This window comes from Muntiacus reevesi, chromosome 9, assembly GCF_963930625.1.
Source record: "Muntiacus reevesi chromosome 9, mMunRee1.1, whole genome shotgun sequence".
Classification (NCBI taxonomy): Eukaryota; Metazoa; Chordata; class Mammalia; order Artiodactyla; family Cervidae; genus Muntiacus; species Muntiacus reevesi.
The window spans coordinates 10,226,012-10,238,129 of NC_089257.1; the positions used below are offsets into that span (position 1 = coordinate 10,226,012).

A 12,118-nucleotide genomic window follows, 5' to 3' on the forward strand; every position below is an offset into this window, starting at 1 on the left:
ATGAGAAGAAACATCACTTCAGTGACTGAGTTCATTCTCTTTGGACTGACCAGTTGCCTGGAATTGCAGATTCTCTTCTTTGTGCTGTTTCTGGCCATTTACATAGCCACGGTGGCAGGGAATTTGGGCATGATTGTCCTCATCCAGATTAATGCCCGCCTCCACACCCCCATGTACTTTTTCCTGAGACATTTATCCTTTGTAGATCTGTGCTTCTCGTCCAATGTGACTCCCAACATGCTAGCAATTTTCTTATCAGAGAGGAAAACCATTTACTTACTCTGCTTGTCTGGTACAGTGTTACTTGTTTATTGCCTTGGTCCACGTGGAGATCTATATCCTGGCTGTCATGGCCTTTGACCGGTACATGGCCATCTGCAATCCCCTGCTTTATGGCAGCAGAATGTCCCAGAGTGTGTGCGCATCCCTCATCACGGTGCCTTATCCATATGGAGCGCTCACGGGGCTGATGGAGACCATGTGTACCTCCAACCTAGCCTTCTGTGGCCCTAATGAAATTAATCACTTCTACTGTGCTGACACACCGCTGATTAAGCTGGCGTGTTCCGACACCTACAACAAAGAACTGTCCATGTTTGTTGTGGCTGGATGTAACCTGTCCTTTTCTCTTCTCATCATGCTGATTTCTTACCTTTATATTTTTCCTGCTATCCTGAGGATTTGTTCCACAGAAGGCAGGCGCAAAGCTTTCTCTACCTGTGGCTCCCATCTGACAGCTGTCACCATCTTCTACACAACTCTTTTCTTCATGTATCTTAGACCCCCTTCAGAGGAGTCTGTGCAGCAGGGGAAAATGGTGGCTGTGTTTTACACCACAGTGATCCCCATGTTGAACCCCGTGATCTACAGTCTGAGGAACAAGGATGTGAAAGAAGCTTTGATGAAAGAACTGTTCCGCGGGAAACTGCTTTCTAAGTAAACAGAGTGCTAATTTTATTATTTTTACTTTCTATATCCAATGACTTTTCTTAGTCCAGTAATAATTTGTCCAAATGTATATCTTTTTCTTGGGGGACATTTCCACGGAGAAAGTTGGACTAAAAAGAAATCTGAGAACCCATGTCATTGGACAGGGATTTTGAATCCTTCAAAAGCTTTGCTTACCCCAATCCAAATGTAAAGATCTTTCTGTGGCTAGTTATGTCCGGCTCTGCAACCCCAAGGACAGCAACCTGCCAGGCTCCTCTGCCCATTGGATTTTCCAGGCAAGGATACTGGAGTGGGTTGCCATTTCTTTCTGCCAAAGACCTGTATAGAGAAGGATAAATATCAGTGGAAAATCCAGTTTACACCTTGGAGAATAAAGCCATTAACACTTCCTTTTTTGGAAGAACTGAGTCACATAGCTTTAGACTGTCTCTTATTGGGGAAAAATTGCTTTATTTTTTTTTCTTCCACTTTTATTGAGATATAATTGACATACAGAACTGTATAAGTTTAAGGTGAACAGCATAATTTGATTTACATATTTCATGAAATTATCACAATAAGTTTAGTGGAAATCCATCATCTCATACAGATAGATTAAACAGAAAACGAAAACATATTTAAAAAGAAAAAATTGAATAGAAAAAGATTTGTTTTCTTGTGATGAGAACTCTTAGGATTTCCTCTCTTAATAACTTTTGCATATAACATACAGCATTGTTGATTATATTTATCACATTGTACATTGCACCCTTAGTAATTGTTAATATTTATCTTGTAACTGAAAGTTTGTTCCTTTTGACTACCTTCATCCAACTTCCCCTCTCTCCACCTCTCACCTCTGGCAACCATAAGTCTGATCTCTTTCTATTAATTTGTTTTATTTAAACTTAAAATTCACCTTACCTATTTTGAAAAATAAATCAGTACTAAACTTCCAGTCACCTCTCTTGACTCATAAAAATTTACATAAAGTATGTTTTAAATTATTTTATTTCTTTATATCAATTGTCTGTAGATGACAAGATGCTTCTCAGAATACTGTAGTTGAATGTATATTTAGAAAACCCTAATGTTCATCGCAGCACTGTTTATAATTGCCAGAACATGGAAGCAACCTAGATGCCCATCAGCAGACGAATGGATAAGGAATTTATGGTACATATACACAATGGAATATTACTCAGTCATTAAGAAGAATTCATCTGAATCAGTTCTAATGAGATGGATGAAACTGGAGCCCATTATACAGAGTGAAGTAAGCTGGAAACATAAAGATCAGTACAGTATACTAACACATATATATGGAATTTAAAAAGATGGTAATGATAACCTAATATGAAAACAGAAAAAGAGACACAGATGTACAGAACAGAATTTTGGACTCTGTGGGAGAAGGCGAGGGTGGGATGTTCTGAGAGAACAGCATCGAAACATGTATATTATCAAGGGTGAAACAGATCATCAGCCCAGATTGGATGCATGAGACAAGTGCTCGGGCCTGGTGCACTGGGAAGACCCAGAGGGATGGGGTGGGGAGAGAGGTGGGAGGGGGATCGGGATGGGGAGCACATGTAAATCCATGGCTGATTCATGTCAGTGTATGGCAAAAACCACTACAATATTGAAAAATTGCTTTAAAATGTAATTAGTGTGTTGTAAAAAACTTATTTCAACTCAGTTTTATTAAGTATGCCTTCCTTAGCCCTGAAAGCTAGCACTTGAACTGTCAGAGAGGGGAAAATTTCCCCCAATTTCCCTTGATTTTTTCTTTTTTTCTGGTCACATAAGTAAACTGACACAAGACAGAGGGAAAAAATTAATTCATACGCACTGAGGTCTAAAGAAATGACACACCCAAAGTGACCAAAGCAAACTGTTTCTATATCAGTTTTAGACAGAGACCTAATTCTTTGTGGAAATTTAGCAAAACAAAGGGACTTTTGCTCAGGGTAATGAACTAATCAAAAATAATAGTTTCTAAATGCAGCTTTCTTACTCTTGAATTCTCTACCCCTGTTGATAAGGACACTTTCTCTCCTCATGGTATAAGGAGGATATTTTCACACGGGATATTTCCTTCCTATTTTTGAGGAGAAAAGGAGGTTCAGACTTTTTTTAACATATATTTCTTCATTACCTATTTTGCCAGTAACCTTGATTCAAAATAATCAATATATCCTGTGCTATATCTTGGGATGAACTTCCCTAAGCCCATAAATCTCATCCCTTTTTACTTACCTGTCAATTTTGTTCTTTTGTCGATTTGCAGGTCTAGGTTTATAATGGTTTCATGAGCTGTCAAATTACAAGCCAAAAAGTGAATTTAAAGGGATCCTAGTTTAGAATAAGCTTCATGGGACTGAAACAAACAAACACAAATGCAGGACAGAACGATCAACTATCAATCAGTTCAGTTCAGTCGCTCAGTTGTGTCCGACTCTTTGCAACCCCATGAATCACAGCATGCCAGGCCTCCCTCTCCATCACCAACTCCCAGAGTTTACTCAAACTCATGCCCATCGAATCAGTGATGCCATCCAACCATCTCGTCCTCTGTTGTCCCCTTCTCCTCCTGCCCCCAATCCCTCCCAGCATCAGGGTCTTTTCTAATGAGTCAACTCTTCGCATGAGGTGGCCAAAGTATTGGAGTTTCAGCTTCAGCATCAGTCCTTCAATGAACACCCAGGACTGATCTCCTTTAGGATGAATTGGCTGGATCTCCTTGCAGTCCAAGGGACTCTCAAGAGTCTTCTCCAACACCACAGTTCAAAAGCATCAATTTTTTGGCACTCAGCTTTCTTCACAGTCCAACTCTCACATCCATACATGACCACTGGAAAAACTATACCCTTGACCAGACAGACCTTTGTTGGCAAAGTAATGTCTCTGCTTTTTAATATGCTATCTAGGTTGGTCATAACTTTCCTTCCAAGGAGTAAGTGTCTTTTAATTTCATGGCTGCAGTTACCATCTGCAGTGATTTTGGAACCAAGAAAAATAAAGTCTGACACTGCTTCCATGGGAAATTCCCCATCTATTTCCCATGAAGTGAACTATCAAACTTAAAAGAACTTCCACAGACAAAGTCCTTGTTCATGCAAATTTGCAAGAAAATACAGGTGAATACTCTCAACATCACATATTAGAGTTACATGATGCAAATTATAAAAAAAAAAAAAACCACTTAACAGTTAAAAGAAATAGAGGTTACTATTGAAACTGCAGGCCTATAAAGATGAAAAGGAATGACTAGAACTTGCAAGGAAACTATCTAGAAGAGTACAAGGAAAATAAGCTTCCATGAATGAGAACAAACTTGTGACTAAACATGCATAAAATCAGACTATATAGAGTAAAAGTATATAACTTGTGGGTTCAAAAGATAGAATTGACTTATTGCTAAACAAATTATAAAGAGGGAGGAAGAAATGATAGCTAAAAGGATTTTTAATCAGCAATTTTAAGGCAAAAAAAAAAAACACCACACACTGGGTAAAAAGGTTAATTAAGTTTAGTGCAGTTGTTAAAATACCAATGTTATTAGTAAAACACCAAACATAGAGTCTATTTTGCAGGTAATTAGAAGATTAATAAATAAAAAATATGTAGTTCTAACTATATATCAAATAATAATCAACAGATATTTTACATTTTTTCCAGATATTTATAGATATGCTGTCAATAGTCATTGGAACAGCTGAGGCAGGTGATGTTATTGTTTCAGGTTTTTACTTCAGAAAACCTGAAACAGTGCCAGTAAGTGACTTGCCTGATTACAAAGGGAGTGAGTGGTAGAACTGGGAAACGTGTTACTTGACTCTAATTCATTACAGTGCATTAGACTATTCCTCAATTAATCCACAACTGCATGAAAAAATGAATGACAGGTTATGAACAGGTAGGTTCTGAACAAAAATTTTCAAAGAATGAAGTAACATGTCACATGTGTTCAACTTCAGGAGTGATTAGGGAAATGCTAATTATTAAGTTAGTTGTATCTATACATATAACCCAGCATAGAAAAATTGTAATAACACACCTTATAAGATTAAATACTGGTGAGACTATGAAACAACAGACGTCACGTGGGCTTGCCTTTAGCCTCTTGAAATGGATCTGTGCTCTTCTAGTAGACCTAGGAGAACCAGCTTGCCTTCTATCACGTGAGGACACTGTAAAAAGACTGCCACCTATGATCCAGGAAGCAGGCTCTCATCAGAACCCAATTTGAACTTAGACATCCTGCTTCCAGTCAATGAGGAATAAATTTCATTTGTTTACGAGACACTTTCTAATGGTATTTTTTTAAATTAAACCATCCAAACAAACTAAAGCAATCACCTGCGTAATGTCCAGATATCAACACAGTGTTCCACAAAATATTTTGCATAGAAGCCAATGTATTCTTTGATTCCAGTTATGTGAAATTCAGAAACAGACACTTTAGTTATAGCATTAAAGGTGAGAATATAGTTACCTTGAAGGATAGTGAGTGCAAAAAGAGGTGAGGAGCATGTCTCTTGTAGGGTTAATCTCTTTGATTCAGATGTTTGATCTTACAGGTATATTTATTTTGTAAAAAATCCACTAACCTGTCCAGCTATGTTTTGTGTACATTTTCTATGTGTGTATTAAACTTTGTTATGAAAGTTACTTAAAAACAATTAAAAATAAAGCTAGTATCCTAAGAAGGAAAGCTTCATCCCAATATCAAAACATTCTGTCTGTCTATAGATCACAGAGTATATTAATTTGCTAGTACTGCTATTAACAAAGCATGACAGACTAGATGCTGAGACAAGAGAGATTGATTTCCTTCCAGTTTGGAGGCTGAAAATTCAAGGTCAAAGTGTCAGCAAGGATAGATATTTCTGAAGCTTCTGTCTGGCTTGTAGATGGCTGTCATTCCCCTGGCTCAATATTCAGTTTTTCCTCTGAGCATTTCCATGACCTGATTTCTGGTCATCTTGAGTTGGGACCCACTCGTATGAACTCATGACACTTTAATTTCCTCTTTGAAGACTCTATCTCCAAATTCACTCCTATGCTGACGTACTGGGGATCAAGACTTCAATATATGGGTTTTAAAGAGACATGATACATCCCACAACACAAAGTGAGGTGGCAATAAACTGTGACACAAAACCATGTGAATGGTGTGGAGGAAATTCAGCTAATATATAGAAAACAGAAGGTATGACCATCCATGGATAGGCATCAATGTCATGGTGTGGACTTCCCAATGACTGAAGAAAAATATTGAGACTGACCATAAGGAAGAAAAATGCTAGACAGTGGTGTGAGACCTTTTGATGGTATTTCAAGGGGCTCTGAGGAGCTCCAGTCCTTTATGCCTCAACACAGAACAAATTCAATTAGAGGCAAAATGATAGATAAGATGTGATTTATTAGAATAAGACATGTGAGACTTAAAAACAGGCAGATGATATGGCTATGTGTCCTGAGAACTTAGTGGGTTACAGTTTTATAATGCAAAGAAAAGTGGGGATGGGGAAAAGGCCACTTTCTTACTCATTCTTAAGTGGATATTATGTTTCCAACTTCAGTTCCTCTTCCAATTTGGGCAGGAATATTTTCTTGTCCCTACTTGGTCAAGCTGGGACAGTCATGGCACTAAGGAAAATGTATGTTAGGTCTCAGTACAATGAGGGCATTTCACTTTGAAATGCAACTTTCCCATGAATTGTTATTTTTTAGTGTGTGTGCAGAGCATGTCCTAGGTGTCATTAACTTACTGAGCTCCCTGGGTAGGATGTGGTCTCATGCCATCATTGATTATTTGGAGGCATATCTCATGATTATGCTGAACAATTTGTTGCTAAGCAAGTCTGCTTGGTTTTATGGTTAAGAAAACCTGTTTTCAAGTTTAACTAGGTTCCATTTGTTTATTTTTGCTTTTATTTCCAATATTCTGGGAGGTGGGTTATAGAGGATGCTGTGATTTATGTCAGAGAGTGTTTTGCCTCTGTTCTCCTCTAGGAGTTTTATAGTTTCTGGTCTTATATTTAGATCTTTAATCCATTTTGAGTTTATTTTTGTGTATGGTGTTAGAAAGTGATCTAGTTTCATTGTTTTACAATTGGTTGGCCAGTTTTCCCAGCACCACTTGTTAAAGAGATAATATTTTCTCCATCATGTATTTTTGCCTCCTTTGTCAAAGATAAGGTGTCCATAGGTGTGTGGATTTATCTCTGGGCTTTCTATTTTGTTCTATTGATCTATATGTCTGTCTTTGAGCCAGTACCAACTGTCTTGATGACTGTAGCTTTGTAGTATAGCCTGAAGTCAGGCAGGTTGATTCTTCCAGTCCATTCTTCTTTCTCAAGATTGCTTCGGCTATCAGAATGGGAGAAAATAATAGCAAATGAAGCAACTGACAAAGAATTAATCTCAAAAATATAGAAGCAGCTTCTGCAACTCAATTCCAGAAAAATAAACGACCCAATCAAAAAAATGTGTCAAATGTGTGTTTGTACATGTGTATGTGCATGTGTATGTTTCAGAGTATTCAACTTGATCAATACTTTCTAGGAATTTTGTTTAGGAATTTACCTCAGGGTCAAGCCAGTTTTCACATAAAATAATCAACATTAATAACATATAATATTGTATGTGATTTTTCTCCTATTTTTGTGTGTAACTCTAAACTGCCTAACTTATCAACAGCAGAACTAATTTCTCTATTTAGCTGTATTCTTGCCCTAGATTATAAAACTTAATTAATTTGAAAGCCAGAAAATTTCAGAGGTTATTATGCAACTAGTTCAATTTTAACTACTATGAAAAACTGTATAATCATTCACACAAAAGTTATTACATTACACACATATTTAAAATATTTATAATTAATTTATATAGTTTGCAATTTAGTTTTTGCATGCAGTCTGAAGCGAGATACCAACACTAATTCTCATAAGACATCCCATTAGTAAATTAATAATCTCTCTATCCTTAATAATATTAAAATGCCAATAATAATATACATAAACTTGTTTATAATTATTTTGGCCTACTTCTCAGCATTTTAACCTGAAGTTGAATTAATTAATTCACTTATTTGCCCAATGAATATTAGCTGAGTGCCTGTTAGGTTTGAGGCTCTGTTTTGTTATTTGCTATCAATGAACAAAACAGCAAAAGAAATCCTTGATCTCATGAGACTTATATTCCAGTTGTGTGAAACAAGCATAAACCATCAGGAAAATATGTAAATAAATTGTAGAGTATATTAGTGATGTTATGGAAAAATCTGGATAAAAATCATCTTGTAAGATAAAGGAGCAAAGGGGTACCTCTGGCTCAGATATGAGAATGAAGGTTGATTTCATTGAGAAGATGATAATTGAACAAAAATCTCATGAAAGTGGTTTAGAGATGAGCCATGGAGGTACTTACGGAGCAGCGTTTTAGACAGATGGAGTAACTAAGGAAAAGGCAGATGCAAGCATTCAAGGAAAGTTTTAAGAACAAATGGAAGCCAGTGTGGCTGCAGCCTAGGGCAGTGAGAAAATTAATGGAATATGAGATCATAGGCAGATAAGGGACTAGAGGCCAAGATCCTGTGAGCCACTGGAAGACTTTTACCCTGAGAAAAACGAGAAGCTCTGAAAAGTTTCCAAGTTAAGAAACAATTTGAAATGACTTGCTTTTAAAGACCCACTTTGGTTTTCAGTTTAGAATGGAGTGTAGTTCAGAGTCTGTGATTTAGGCGAGAGAGATGATTCCTAGAATATAGGAGTAAAGGTCATGAAAGGCTCGCAGATTCTGGAAATACTTTTCCTGGCTTACTATGTAAATAAAAATATGTTATTAGATCCCAGGATACTTTCAAAATAACTTGAATTTGGGGGAAAAAAATTTTACAAATCGATTACAAAACAAAAACTCAGCGATCAACTTTTCCTCTAGAGATATACTTTCCCCAGGGTTATTTCTAGAAGATTCTTAATTGCTTTTTTTTTTTTAAAATAAGGCATTCATTTAAGGGAAACTTCTCTTGTGGATTTCCAGTGTCTTTTCTGCCTGGCATCGTCTCATCTCTTACACAACATTCACTTTCCCATTCTGCATCCTTCCTGGGAATATTTGCTCTATTTAGAGGTTGGTATACAAACACATCTATCTGGAGCTGGAAGATGAGGCTTTCATCATATATTTCGTTTTCTTGTATTCTTCATTAATTAACATTAATTGTTCCATTTATATTATCCAGGTATGGAGGTGTGTATTTGTCTGAGAGAGACAGAAATTTTTATACTGAGATTTGAATATTTGACTATTAAAAGCTATTAATGAAGCTACAGTTTCCACAAGTGCATTCAGTAATAATTGCATCTTCTTATTTATTACTGGAGCAGGAAATGGCAACTCACTCCAGTATTCTTGCCTGGAGAATCCCATGGGGAGGAGTCTGGTGGGCTACCATCCAGGGGTTGCAAGAGAGCTGAATATGTCTTTTCATACTCTCAAGCAATGAAGCTAATACTGTTAATTAATACTTATTACATCATATTAAGACATAGAGAAATGAAAAACAAAACAAGCTAAGAAGAAAGCCTGCCTAAGTTCATAAATAAGTCATAGAGCCAGAATTCAAAAACACTTTCACAATAGAAACAGAATTCTCTAACTGGAATACTTAATGTTTCCTCTTTTCTGGCCCTGGGGGGAAAATAATCTACAATTACTGGTAACTTCATTTGAAAGGCAGAGTGATACAATATGGGGAGCTTGTGTGTATATTTTTGCCTGAAGAAGATGGTGAGTAAAACCGTCTGTCTCCAAATCCTTCTCTTTTTTCCAGTCTCCATAATTCCTAGGATCAGACCTGACTATTCCATTTTCCTCGTTAGTTCGTCAGATCTCTCAGTTACCTGTTAAACCACCACGCAGGTTTTCATGTATTTTTCTTTGTGAAGTACTAACAACACTGGTCTTTCATACCATCCCTCTGGATCATCCTTGGTACAGTTAGATGCAGTGAGATCTGACTTTCCAGATAAAAATTCTTCTTCTGCTAATATTTTAAAAATAAGCAGACAATACTGGCACATTCTGTTAACTCAATATCAATATGTTCTATTAGCATATTTTTAATGTGTTTCCATGTTCAGAATCTCTCCTTCATCTTTATATTTTCTCTATCATTTATGATGATGTCTAAAACATATCTTTCAGTAATTTCCCAATCTTTAAAAATCCATCTCTTTTTTTGTTGTTTAGGACATTCATCTTTTTCAAAAGCTAACATATTGTTTTTAAAACTTTTTATTAAGTTGTATTGTCTGGGTGGTTTACAAGTAGTTCTGTGTTCCATTTTTCCTGTTGTAGTTCCCTTGGATTGAGCAGGTCCACAAGCAGCTCAAAATGATACTGTGGCACATTTAGGACAAATACGGCTCTCCTTTGTAACTCAGAAGGATTGCTTCCAGAACACCACCCTCCACCCATCCCCCCAGGGCCCCCAAATCTGCAGAAACTCAAGTCCCTTGTATACAATGGTGTAATGATTGCATAAAACCTATGCACATCCTTTCATACACTTAAAATCATCTCTATCACTCTCTCATTTCTCTCATTTAGAGCTAAGTAAATGCTAGCTAGACTAAATGTATTAGAATTCTTTCCCAAACAGTTTTGCATAGTTTATGAGGTAAGTTGCATAATTGTAAGAATTTGGGTAAGACACAAACATTTCTCATTATTTGATGAATAAACATTTATGGATTTTCCTCCATTATACTTATTAACAGAATTCAAGGCACTAGTATTTTTTCAGGAAAATATTTTGTGAAGTACTGTACTGGAAAGGTTCATATGATACAATCTCTATTTGAAAATAAATTTGTAACTATCCAAGAAGCTTTCCTAGACTCCACTGGATCTCCAAAGAAGAGTCAGTCATTCCCTGCTTTCTCCTCCTAGTATAAAACTGTAGGAATACATCATGATTTTACACGTTTTAATTACATTACTACCACTCTCCCTAGTGACACTGATCTCCTGGTCTTATCTTTGAATCTGAGGAACATAACAGTGGAGGGCATCTAGCAGATTATAATTACATGCTAGGTTTGTCAGAGTCCTTATCCAGGGAACACACACAGCATATCAAAGTGTGTAAGTGATTCAACCCTTCATTTCAAAGATTGCTGTGAGCAGTTTGTCCTTCTTTAAATGAGGCCAAGTATGAGGTTAGATTAAAAATAAATTTTATCTGATATTTAGGGCTGACAATTTATTGGATTAAATGGTTTTGCTCTAATAATCCTGGAAGTGAAAGTGAAGTCGCTCAGTCGTGTCTGACTCTTTGCACCCCCATGGACTGTAGCCCACCAGGCTCCTTGATCCATGGAATTTTCCAGGCAAGAGTACTGGAGTGGGGTGCCATTGCCTTCTCCTGGGGTTCTTCCTGACCCAGGGATTGAACCCAGGTCTCCCGGATTGCAGGCAGACACTTTACCATCTGAGCCACCAGGGAAGCCCATAATCCTAGAGAATATGCTTATATTAAAAAGGAGGGAAAATATTATTTTTGAGTTACATTAAAAAGAGAAATCTAACCCTCTATAAATATCTTAAAATGAATATTTACCAAAATGCCAGTTGGAAGCAAGGGATATTTAAGAAATAGTCTTGGGCTTCCCTGGTGGCTAAGTGGTAAAGAATCCACCTGCTGATGCAGGAGACTCCAGTTCAGCCCCAGGTTGTGAAACTCCCCTTGAGGAGGAAATGGTAAGCTACTCCAGTATTTTTGGTTGGAAAATCCCATGGATAGAAGAGTCTGGGGGGCTATAGTCCCTGGAATCATATAGTCGGACACAACTGAATACACACACACACACACATTTGGACAATTATAATTTTTAGGAATAGCATGTTTCAATCACATTTTGTACAACTCTTATGTAAGTGGGTTAGTATATTATATCTATCAATGTAAATACCTCCAGGGAGCTTATTAAACAGCAGATACTCAGAAACAAATTGCTGAAAAAGAGTGTCAAAATGAAGTCATAGATATTTAGTTAAAAAAAAAGGAGCATGAATAAAATATACATTGATAATGATCAACATTTGATTTTAAATTTATTTCCTCTTAGTTATCAGAGAAGTTTGTATGGGATATTGACTTAGAGCAGAGAAA

General features: G+C 36.8%; 1 pseudogene; it reads left to right on the top strand.

Annotated features, from left to right (window-relative positions):
- LOC136174944 (olfactory receptor 5M8-like) lies at window positions 1-940 on the top strand (annotated as a pseudogene).
- Window positions 941-12,118: the final 11,178 nt, after the last annotated feature.